The 10,700-nt window shown below is 43.0% G+C and overlaps 1 long non-coding RNA gene across 1 annotated transcript; it reads left to right on the top strand.

Annotated features, from left to right (window-relative positions):
- Positions 1 to 406: 406 nt before the first annotated feature.
- Positions 407 to 10,359, top strand: LOC133252392 (uncharacterized). The gene is made up of 3 exons (XR_009737902.1): positions 407 to 468; positions 4,185 to 4,243; positions 9,994 to 10,359. It is a non-coding gene; the product is annotated as an uncharacterized LOC133252392 (long non-coding RNA).
- Positions 10,360 to 10,700: the final 341 nt, after the last annotated feature.

Consider the following 10,700-nt stretch of genomic DNA (forward strand, 5'->3'; position numbering starts at 1 on the left):
TCAACTGGTAAAGAATCTGCCTGCAATGTGGAAGACCTAGGTTCGAACCCTGGGTTGAGAAGATACCCTGGAGAAGGGAAAGGCTACCCTCTCCAGTATTCTGGCCTGGAGAATTCCATGGACTATATAGTCCATGGGGTCGAAAAGAGTCGGACACAACTGAGTGACTTTCACTTTCACTTTCTATCCCTTTCTTCAGAAACAACCTCCTCCTCAAGCTGTAGTGTGATGTGGGTGGGGAAACTTACCTTCAACCCAGTCCAAGTGGCACTTTCCTGACCTAAGTCTAGCCAATCAGAATCCACCACAGACGAGGCCACCAGCTGGGCCTGTGACCCAAGCAGACCAATCAGAGCTCTTCCTGGAATTCTACATGTAACATTTGAAGCCAGACTGTTTCAGAATTAAACAAAGGTCAGTAGCTCAGAGCAAGGAGAGGAAGGTGGGACACAGTGAGGGAAACAGAATGTAAGTGATATCATTTAAGCTCCTGGATCTGAGTGCCAATGCATTTCCTACTTGGCTTAAGCTAGTTTGAGTTGGATTTTTATTTCTTCAGATGAAAAACAGCTAATAATAAAAAGGTGAGATTAGTTTTTTATATACTAACAGATGGAAAATTCATTAAATAGGTTTAAGTAGGGAAGCAAATAGAATTTAGAGAACTAGGTTAGGTGAGGTTGCTATCTCATAGAAATTCTTTCTTTAGAGAAAGATGACAGTTAGATGCCAGAATTGCTTGTAGTCCTTTTGAAATGGGCCAAAGATAAAAAGCAGACTTAGTATTTATTTTATAATTTACAATAAAAGGAATTTGAGTTATTTAAGAAGTCTAAATTATTAAATGGTGATCATTCAGAAATGGTGGTGGTGATGGTGGTGGTGACTCAGTCGTGTCTAACTCTTTGAGACCGCAGGGACTGTAGCTCACCAGTCTCCCCGTCCATTGGGTTTCCCAGACAAGAATACTGGAGTGGGCTGCCATTTCCTTCTTTAGTGGATCTTCCAGACCCAGGAAACAATAAAAGACTAATCCTAGTGAAAATTTTGGAGGGACTTCCCTAGCTGTCCAGTGGTTAAGACTCCTTGTTTCCACTGCAGGGGAACATGGGTTTGCTCCCTGGTGGAGGAACGAAGACCCCACATGCTACATGGTGTGACCAAGAGTAAATAAATAAATAAAATAAATATTTAATTTTTTTTAACTTTTAAAATGGAATCAAATCAGTTGTGAGCTATTTTGAACTATTTGTAGTCTCACGTGGAGAACAGTCCTGAGTTTGTTTCATTCTGGCCTATCAGTGTGGTAATCATCTGGCTATTTGCTCTTTGGTCTCTTTCCTCTGCTTCCCTTGCTCTGTTTGTAGCACAAAGGGTTGATTTCTGCAAAATACACACCACCCAGCCTTCTTTGCCAGTTGGCTCTGGTCAGTTTGGCCAGAGTCGCTGGCAGGAGCTGGGAGTGGCTAGTATGGGAGACAGGGAGAGGCCGGTCTGCCTCCCTTTCTTCCTTGCTCTGGCCAGGATTTCTGGCAGTGGCTGTGACCCCTCCAGGGTCCCAGCTTCCCCCAGCCAGCCCCACGTTGGTGGCCCCTGTTCTTGCCAAGCCACCTCCTCTCTTTGTCCCTCCAGTCCTAGAGCTGCTGGCTACTTCTTGCTGCTGTTACTCTCTGGCTTCACCATTTGCTCTTTGCCCTGTGAGCTCTTCCAACACCTCCATGACCAGTACTCTGTGCTAAATCCTTTGTATTTAACTGCATAATTTGGGTTCTTTTCTCCTGACTGGACTCTGACCTATTCATTGCCTGCTACAACAAAAACAAATACAAAAAAAGAAAATCAACATTCAAAAAATTGAGATCATAGCATCCAGTCCCATTGCTTCATGGCAAATAGATGGGGAAACAATGGAAACAGTGACAGACTTTATTTTCTTGGGCTCCAAAATCACTGCAGATGGTGATTGCAGCCATGAAATTAAAAGATGCTTTCTCCTTGGAAGAAAAGCTATGACCAACTTAGACAGCATATTAAAAAGCAGAGACATTACTTTGCTATCAAAGTCCATCTAATCAAAGCTATGGTTTTTCCAGTAGTCATGTATGGATGTAAGAGTTGTACCATAAAGAAGGCTGAGAGCCAAAGAATTGATGCTTTCAAATTGTAGTGCTGGAGAAGACTTTTGAGAGTCCCTTGGACAGTAAGGAATCAAACCAGTCAATAGTAAGGAAATCAACCCTGAATACTCATTGGAAGGACTGATGCTGAAGTTGAAGCTCCAATACTTTGGCCACCTGATGTGAAGAGCTAACTCATTGGAAAAGACCCTGATGCTGGGAAAGATTGAGGGCAAAAGGGGAAGGGGGCAGCAGAGGATGAGATGGTTGGATAGCATCAACAATTCAATGAAAATGAGTTTGAGCAAACTCTGGGAGATAGTGAAGGACAGGGAAGCCTGGCTGTGCTGCAGTCCATGGGGCCTCAAAGAGTCAGACATGACTGAACAACTGACTAACAACAAAAATACCATACACTGAATATCTTCAAAGACAAACATTTGCTTCTTGCAGTTCTGGAGGCTGCAAGTCTAAGATCAAGGCGCCAGCGTGGTCAGGTTCCTGCTGAGGGCCCTCTTCCTGGATCTTGGGCAGCCGCCTTCTTGCTTGGTGGAGACAGACTTCCTGTCTCTCTCCTATAAGAGCACTAATTCCATTAATTCAGGCTCCACCCTCATGGCCTGTTTACCTCCAAAGGCCCCACTTCCAAATACCATCATTTAGGACAGGGTACCCACTACAGTCAGCCTGAAATCCAAGTCACCAGAACTGGGCTGTGCACAGTGGGTGGAGAACAAAAGGAGCCCACTGCCAATTACGCATCAATTCAGTTACACAAGGCTTGCAGAACTACTGTGTCGTGGTGGATGTAGAACACAGTTTGTAAGGAGCATGCAGTGTTATGTCAGGGCTTCCCAGGTGGCTCAGCTGTAAAGAATCCGCCTGCCAATGCAGGAGATGTGGGTTTGATCCCTGGGTGGGGAAGATCCCCTGGAGGAAGAAACGGCAGTCCACTCCAGTATTCTTGTCTGGAGAATCCCATGGACAGACGAGCCTGGCGGGCTACAGTCCATAGGGTCTCAGAGTCAGACGCGACTGAACGACTGAGCATGTACACGATGTAAAGTCATATATGAACAAGAGAAAAATATGAAACGGCATAGGCACAAGTTTTGGAGTTCAGAGGAGGGATCGAGGGATGTGAACTACAGCACCAACAGAAGACTCGGTGGGAGGACTTCCCAGTTGGTCCAGTGGCTAAGACTCTGAGGTTCCAAAGCAGGGGGTCTGGATTCAATCCCAGGTCGGGGAACTAGATCCCACGTGCCCAAACTAAGAGTTTGCACCTAGCAACAAAAAAGATACTGAGTGCCACAGCTAAGACTGAAGATCCCACGGGCTGCAACTAAGACCTGGAGCAGCCACATAAATAAAAAATAAATATTATAAAAGAGAGAGAGAGAGAATGATCAGGATGGCCCTCCAGAGGGTGGAGGGCCAAACAGTAGAAGGCAGAGACACAGACAGCGTTGTGTGGGTAAAAGATGGATGGGGCAAGAAGCAGAAATAAGCACAGTGTGTTCACGGACCCCACGACTGAAGCAGAGGGGCTGACGGGTAAACGGGTTCCAACAGCCAGGACAATCGCCTGTGGAGGGCCTTCAACAGCAGCCCAGCGCTGCCAGGGCCAAGGACTCAGCCCAGCAGAGCTGACGGAAAGACCATGTCGTCTAGAGCAGGGGTCCCGAACCTCCGGATCTAATGTCTCATGATCTGAGGTGGAGCTGATATAATAATAATAGAAATAAAGTGCACGATAAATGTAATGCACTTAAATCATCCCCAAATCACAACCCCACCCTGCCTTCATCCCTGAAAAAAGTGGACACTGGTCCCTGGTATCAGAAAAGTCCGGGGACCACTGCTTTAGAAGACCAAGGCTGGCCCCCTTTTCATCTAGTAAATCAAACACAGAACAGAGAGGATGGAAGCTGGCTTTTATTCCCATTTCCTGACCCATTTTATAACCTCAAAATCTAGATTTTAGTTTATAATAGTTGCCTAATTGCAGAGTTAATAAGATGCAAGATCCACCCCCAAATTAAGATTTTTTTTATTGTTTTTCAGATTGCAAAGTATTTCTTGAATATTCACACCTAATCTTGCGCTAAACCTAAGATGACAAGGTAAGGTTTACTTTTCTCCAATGCTGAACGTATCTCTTTAGAGTGAAGAAAATGACTCAAGGCTGCGTAAGAGTAACCAGGGAGAAGGCTGTTTTTTCAAGCATCTAGTTCCAGAACATGCTGGATTAAATGGTCACTCTGACCTTAAAAAACCAGACTGGAAGAAATGAAGCAATGCTTTAACACAGTCCATTGCTTTTGAAAAATGAAAGTATACATAAACCCAAGAAGTAGCACACTGTTCAAAATTTGATGTGTTTTTCAAGAAGGAAAATGGAAAGAAACATTAATGCAAAGATTAAAAATTATTTTGGAATTCCTAAGTGGGTTAGCTTGACAAGTGGTTGATAAACTTCTGCATCCTGCTTTTAATATTAAGGTAAATTTGTTTTGTTGTCTGTATTATAATTCCCATTACTAAAGCTAGTAATCATTTTGCTGTTACCTCCACTTTTATTGCGGGAAGGACCTGCAGAAGCAACATCTTAGCTCTTATCCAGTGCCAGGAAGGAACTGCAAGTCAGAACAAAGACTTAATTACAGCCTTGATGCGAAAGCAGGAACAGCACATGTGGAGCCAAAACCTTATCCAATACAAATTTTTTAAAAGGCAGGGAGGAGAGAATTAAAGCGAACTGTAATGTTAGCTTTGGCAAGAAGAAATCAAATGTCATGTTGAACTTCCTGTAAATTGTTTAAAAAACAAAACAAAACACTATGATTGGCACTTTCAGTCTTTGAAAAGGTTTTCCACCAATTCTGAGTCTGTTTTGTTAACTTCTCCCCCAAAAAAGTATTTCAGTGCTGATCATAAAAGGATTATGCTAGATATCAATATAACTTTATGAAATAAAGACAAATGTGACTTGAGCACAGTTGACAAAAACATATAACTTCACTTATGGCTTAAGTTGGGAGTACAGCTTAAGCTTAAGCTTTGATCTCCTTGGATGACAAGGCGATCACACCAGTCAATCATAAGGGAAATCAACCCTCAATACTCACTGGAAGGACTGATGCTGAAGCTGAGCTCCAATACTTTGGCCACTTGATGCAAAGAGCCAACTCATTGGAAAAGACCCTGATGCTGGGAAAGATTGAGGGCAGGAGGAGAAGGGGGTGGCAGAGGATGAGATGGTTGGACGGCATCACCGACTCAGTGGATATGAGGTTGAACAAGCTCCGGGAGACAGTGAAGGACAGGGAAGCCTGGCTGTGCTGCAGTCCATGGGGTCACAAAGAGCTGGACACGACTGAGCAACTGAACAACAACAAACAACAGGGCACTTATCAGAAAGAAGCGTCGTAATAGCAGGCCAGTCAGAACTCACAGGAGTCCCAGAGCCGTGTCCTTCGGTCAGAGGAGCAGGCCAGGAGGTGAGGAAACAGGAGTCCACAGGGCGTTTCCAGTTCTGAGTGAGACCGGGCAGAGCACGCAGGCTTAGCTGTGGCACCTGTACGTGATGAAGATTCAGAACAGTCTCCCGAGTGTAGAGGGATTTTCACCTAACCCTTAATTGTTAGGTCATTATAATCACGACTGCTGTGTTGTCCCTGCTAGAATTGCTGTGGGCTCTTTTCTGCACCTGTTTTGCATTTACTATTAGCATTAACAGACTTTTAACACAAATATAAAATGAGACTTTTATATGAGACCTTCTGAAAGCTGCAGGTATACATGCAATATCAAACGTTTTTAAACACACACACAATGGGAATGATCTCTGAATGCTGCACACAGGAGACCAGCTCTTTGAGCTGTGAAGGTCAAAAATTGTACAAACAAAACCAAAACAAAGTAAACTCATGCCGTCAGTCCATGAGAAATTCATAAAAACCCTGAAAAGAGAAGGAAGCACCATGTTTCACGTGGGCAAATCCTCTGCTGGGGAAGAGGATTTATCTCTGTAGCCACCACACCCCTCAAACCTCCTAAAAAGCCTGCACCCCAGGGTTGCTTATATGGCCACACCTGCTGCAGGTTCACCCTCATGGCACAGGAAAAGGCTGCAGCAGAGAGGCGGGACGTCCTGGCAGACAGGCCCTGGTAGCAGCCGGAGCCACCTTCCTGCCCACCTCATCCCAGCCTCAGTCCTGGGCAGGCGGCTTGTGCCAGGAAAGCCCTGGAACAGCCACCTTTTCACATTCCTGTGTTTTTTTCTAAAAGTAACCCAGTATGACTGGGTTTATAAGGACCCAGTCATATAATGTGACTGGGTTTACTTGGTGGCTCAGATGGTAAAGAATCCTGCAATACAGGAGACCCAAGTTTGATCCCTGGGTCGGGAAGGGATCTTCCCCTGGTGAAGGGAATGGCAACCACTCCAATATTCTTGCCTGGAAAATCCCATAGACAGAGGAGCCTGGTGAGCTACATACAGTCCATGGAGTTGAAAAGAGTCAGACATGACTGAGCGACTAACACATACACTGGACAAGTGCAGAAAATTCACACAAATATTTTGATCTCTACTGATGGGAGTGGAGGTTCGTGAAACCACATAGCCTCTGCTGTCAAAGCTGGGATCCCCTCGTTGGTGCTCAGAGCAAGTCATTGCATCAGAGGACTAAAATAATTTTACATACAAGTAAAATTAATCATACACGTTGTGACTTGTTTAAGTCACAACATAGCTATGAGATTCACATATGGACCACTCTGAGTTCTCCTCTCTCATCTGGCTTTGGAGGGACAAGAAGATGCCTTCAGTCTGACCAGTAGGCAAAGGCACGGACCTGTGGGGATGCTGGGAGCACTTCTGCAAGGATAACTAAGTCACCCTCCAGCCAGGCTGACCTGAGGACCCACACATCCTTCAGCCCCAAGGCAGGGATGCCCAGGTGCAAGCATGCAACTGATCATCCACAGAGGCAACGCTCTGAAACCCATCTGAAATCAACCACCCCAATCGGCCAGCGGGCCTCCTCAGCCCTGGAGTCATTTTGTTTTAGCCCTGAGGTTTCAATTCTCTCTTTAACATGAAAGCAACAGTGGATCAATAGTTTTGAAAATCTGTATGTGGCAAGATTTATCATCTCTGGTCCGTTTCATCATCACTGGAGAAAAGTTTAGATAGTATTCTTTCCAACATGAACAATCTAGCCAAGAAGGGAGTTAAAATTAACTGCTTAACACAGGCGTGATATGAAAGAAAAACAGGAAGGCCTGCACTGGCTATTCAGGATCTAATTTTTTTATATGGGTGACACACATTAATAGAGAATGATGTCAGTAGCTAAAGTAGAAGATGTACGGTGACTGAGAAATGAAGCCATAACATAGTAAATGAACCTGAAAGTAAATGAACCTGTGCTCCTTAAAAATAAAATTAATCATACAAGTAAACAGGGCTTCTTCTCAGGTGGCACAATGGTAAAGAATCCACCTGCCAGTGCAGGAGGCACAGAAGAAGTAGTTTTGATCCCTGGGTTGGGAAGATCCCCTGGAGGAGGAAATGGCAACCAATGCCAATATTCTTGCTTGGAGCATTCCATGGACAGAGGAGCCTGGCAGGCTGCAGTCCATGGGGTGGAAAAGAGTCAGACATGACTCAGTGACTGAGCACATACACACACAAGAAAACACTCTGATGAGAGGCCTCAATGATTTTTTTCCCCTACATTTACTGTAGCAGATAAAAGGCAGTGTGTTTTACAAAGGAGAAATCAGCACCCAGGACACCACAAGAACAGAGAATTGTTAAAGATGACATAGCAAGGCTGTGCTTGATTTCCAGGCTGCAAACACACCCCCCAACCACATTGCTGCACAGCTGCTTCAGAGATCATTCTACATTCGCAGATGAGATAGTTGTATGGCATCACAGACTCAATGGACATGAGTTTGAGCAAACTCTGGGAGATGGCGAGGGACAGGGAGGCCTGGTGTGCTGCAGTCCATGGGGTCGCAAAGAGTTGGACTCGACCTGGTGACTGAACGACAGCAAGAGCTATAAGCAAGCATGTTTTCTTTCACTGCTAAAGAAAAAGAAATAAATTATTTTGGTAGATATACTGTAGCAGGTTGAGGTATTAGAGCAAAGAAAAATCACTCATTGTTTGTTGTGGTTGACTTAATGCCCCCTGGTCTTGTTTTCTTAATGCTACAATCAACTAAAATGTATTACTTTGCACCTTCTTTGAATCCACTTGAAAGTCAGCAGATGGTTTCTTCCCCAACAGCCTTGATCGGCTTTTTTTCTGATCTCTAACTCTGTGATGGATGAGGTATAATTTTTAACACAAAAATCGTATGGCTGACTATGAGGACAGAAGAAAGAAACAGGTGTTAGGTGATAGAAAGACACAGAAAATCAAGTTAGACATGAAACACCATTTTCTCTCTCTTTTTTTTTTTTTCTGACTTGAAAGCCAAGAAAGAAGCTTACTCCCCACAGAGAGATTTTGAAGATGCAAATGCAAAGTTGGGGATTTCAGACTAAAACTGTCTCTCTATCGGAAAAAAATGCATGCATTTTATGCCTTTTGGAGAAGATGAAGAGAGATGGGTCTTTGAGAAAAACCTGTGATGGATATGAATCGATGGTATGTTCGGATAGAACAGTGCAAGTGTGGCCGAAAAAGTATTCTCTTCTCTGTCAACAGCATGGAAGGAGATATATAATTGTATCTCTGGACTTAACAGGCACTCTAAAGATTTATGACTTAAAATGAATGTAAAATATGAGTCTAGCAATGTCTGCCTTTTTGCAAGCTACCAGGGTTTGATTTGCAAATACATCTGATCTGGGGAAATGAAACTTGGTCATTTACCCACTGATGTTACAGATGATCCAGCATTCATTAATCCCCTTCCCCCATACTGCTAACAAAATGTATTATGATTTAGTAAAATCACCTGTCATGTGGAGCAGGGGGGCTAGGGAGATTTGAGTTGAGAACAGATTCTGTTACAGAATGGTGTCTTCTAGGAAATAATCTTGCCTTAGGGTGATATAAAATGAACAGCCAGCGAAGGCAGCTACAGAATATCTCATATTTGTTTTTTATTTTTTTTTCCCCTGGCTGAATCCAGTAACACTTGCCAGCTGCCGTTATCAGTACACACACAGGACTATATTGCATTTCTCTTGGTTTTGCTCCCATCTTATTTAATATTCTTTCATAACTTTTCACTTAAAACACAGCACGGAGATGTAGGAAGAAAAGCATATGGGTGCATAAATAATTCATAGGCACCTAAAGGCATAAAAATCATGCTAGACAAAAACAAGTAGTAAGAAAGGTGAACAGAAGTTAAATTTAAATGTTGTTTAAAAAAAATAATAACATTCTGGTGGAAAGCTAACCAAAAGAGTCTGAAAACTAGTAACGAATGACACTGTGGACTCCGTGAGAACGTATGCAAATTCACTCTTTGGCCCACATAATGATGTGCTAAGTCACTTCAGTTGTGTCCGACTCTTTGGGACCCTATGGACTGTAGCCCAAAGCTCCTCTGTCTGTGGGATTCTCCAGGCAAGAATACTGGAGTGGGTTGCCATGCCCTCCTCTAGGGGATCTTCCCTACCCGGGGATCGAACCTGTATCTCCTGCACTGGCAGGCAGATTCTTTACCACCAGCACCACCTAGGAAGCCCTCATATGATGGTAACTGAACTAATTCATCAGGGACTTCCTTGAACTTGAGTAACTTTCTGGAAGATAGTTCACGTTAAGGTACTGAACTATCAACTTGATACCAAGAGGTTTCCAACTCTGTTAACATGAGATTTTTCTTTACCTTCTAGGATAAGATTCTGAGCTCTGCCCACGCTTCAGAGAAGCATCTGTCAATCCACTGACTAATGACAATGACTTATGTGTCCAGACTTCAGAGTAACAGAAGGCCTGGCTCCAAATAATAGAGTGACCATGTTTCCTAAAGAGACTGTATGTGTTTAAAACATAAAGGCATTTTGACAGAGAGAATAATTGAATAGGCTTAGCTTGGTGACACTTAAAGCATTTAACCATGTCCCATATATTTCTACAGAGGGGTAGTATTTAGTAGTTTATTTTCCTATAAATATTAAAACCTGTGCAAAAACAGAAGAAAACAACACACAGTAATCTAAAAGCTCAAGAAAATTTAAGTGCACAGATAAGAAAATCAAATGAACTTCTTATTTATTACTGTTACAATTCCCTGTGTACATATGTCCTTTTATTCTATATATTTATAGATGAATAATGATAATAATGATGATTAATGTTCATTCACTGCTTACTGAGTGTCAGGCCCTGTGCTGAATACCTTAAAAGATTTATCCCATTTATCCTCTCAATAGCCATGGATCTACTGAACAGAATAGACTTCAGTTTTAAGATGGTTTCACCTCTCAAGATACAGATTTCAAAGACTAAAACCATCCTAATGGTATCATTTTTTTTTTATTCAACAAGAATGTATTGATCATCTATTAGGCACATAATAGTTTTTTATTTTCAAAATAGT

This window comes from Bos javanicus, chromosome 8 (genome assembly GCF_032452875.1).
Source record: "Bos javanicus breed banteng chromosome 8, ARS-OSU_banteng_1.0, whole genome shotgun sequence".
NCBI lineage: Eukaryota > Metazoa > Chordata > Mammalia > Artiodactyla > Bovidae > Bos > Bos javanicus.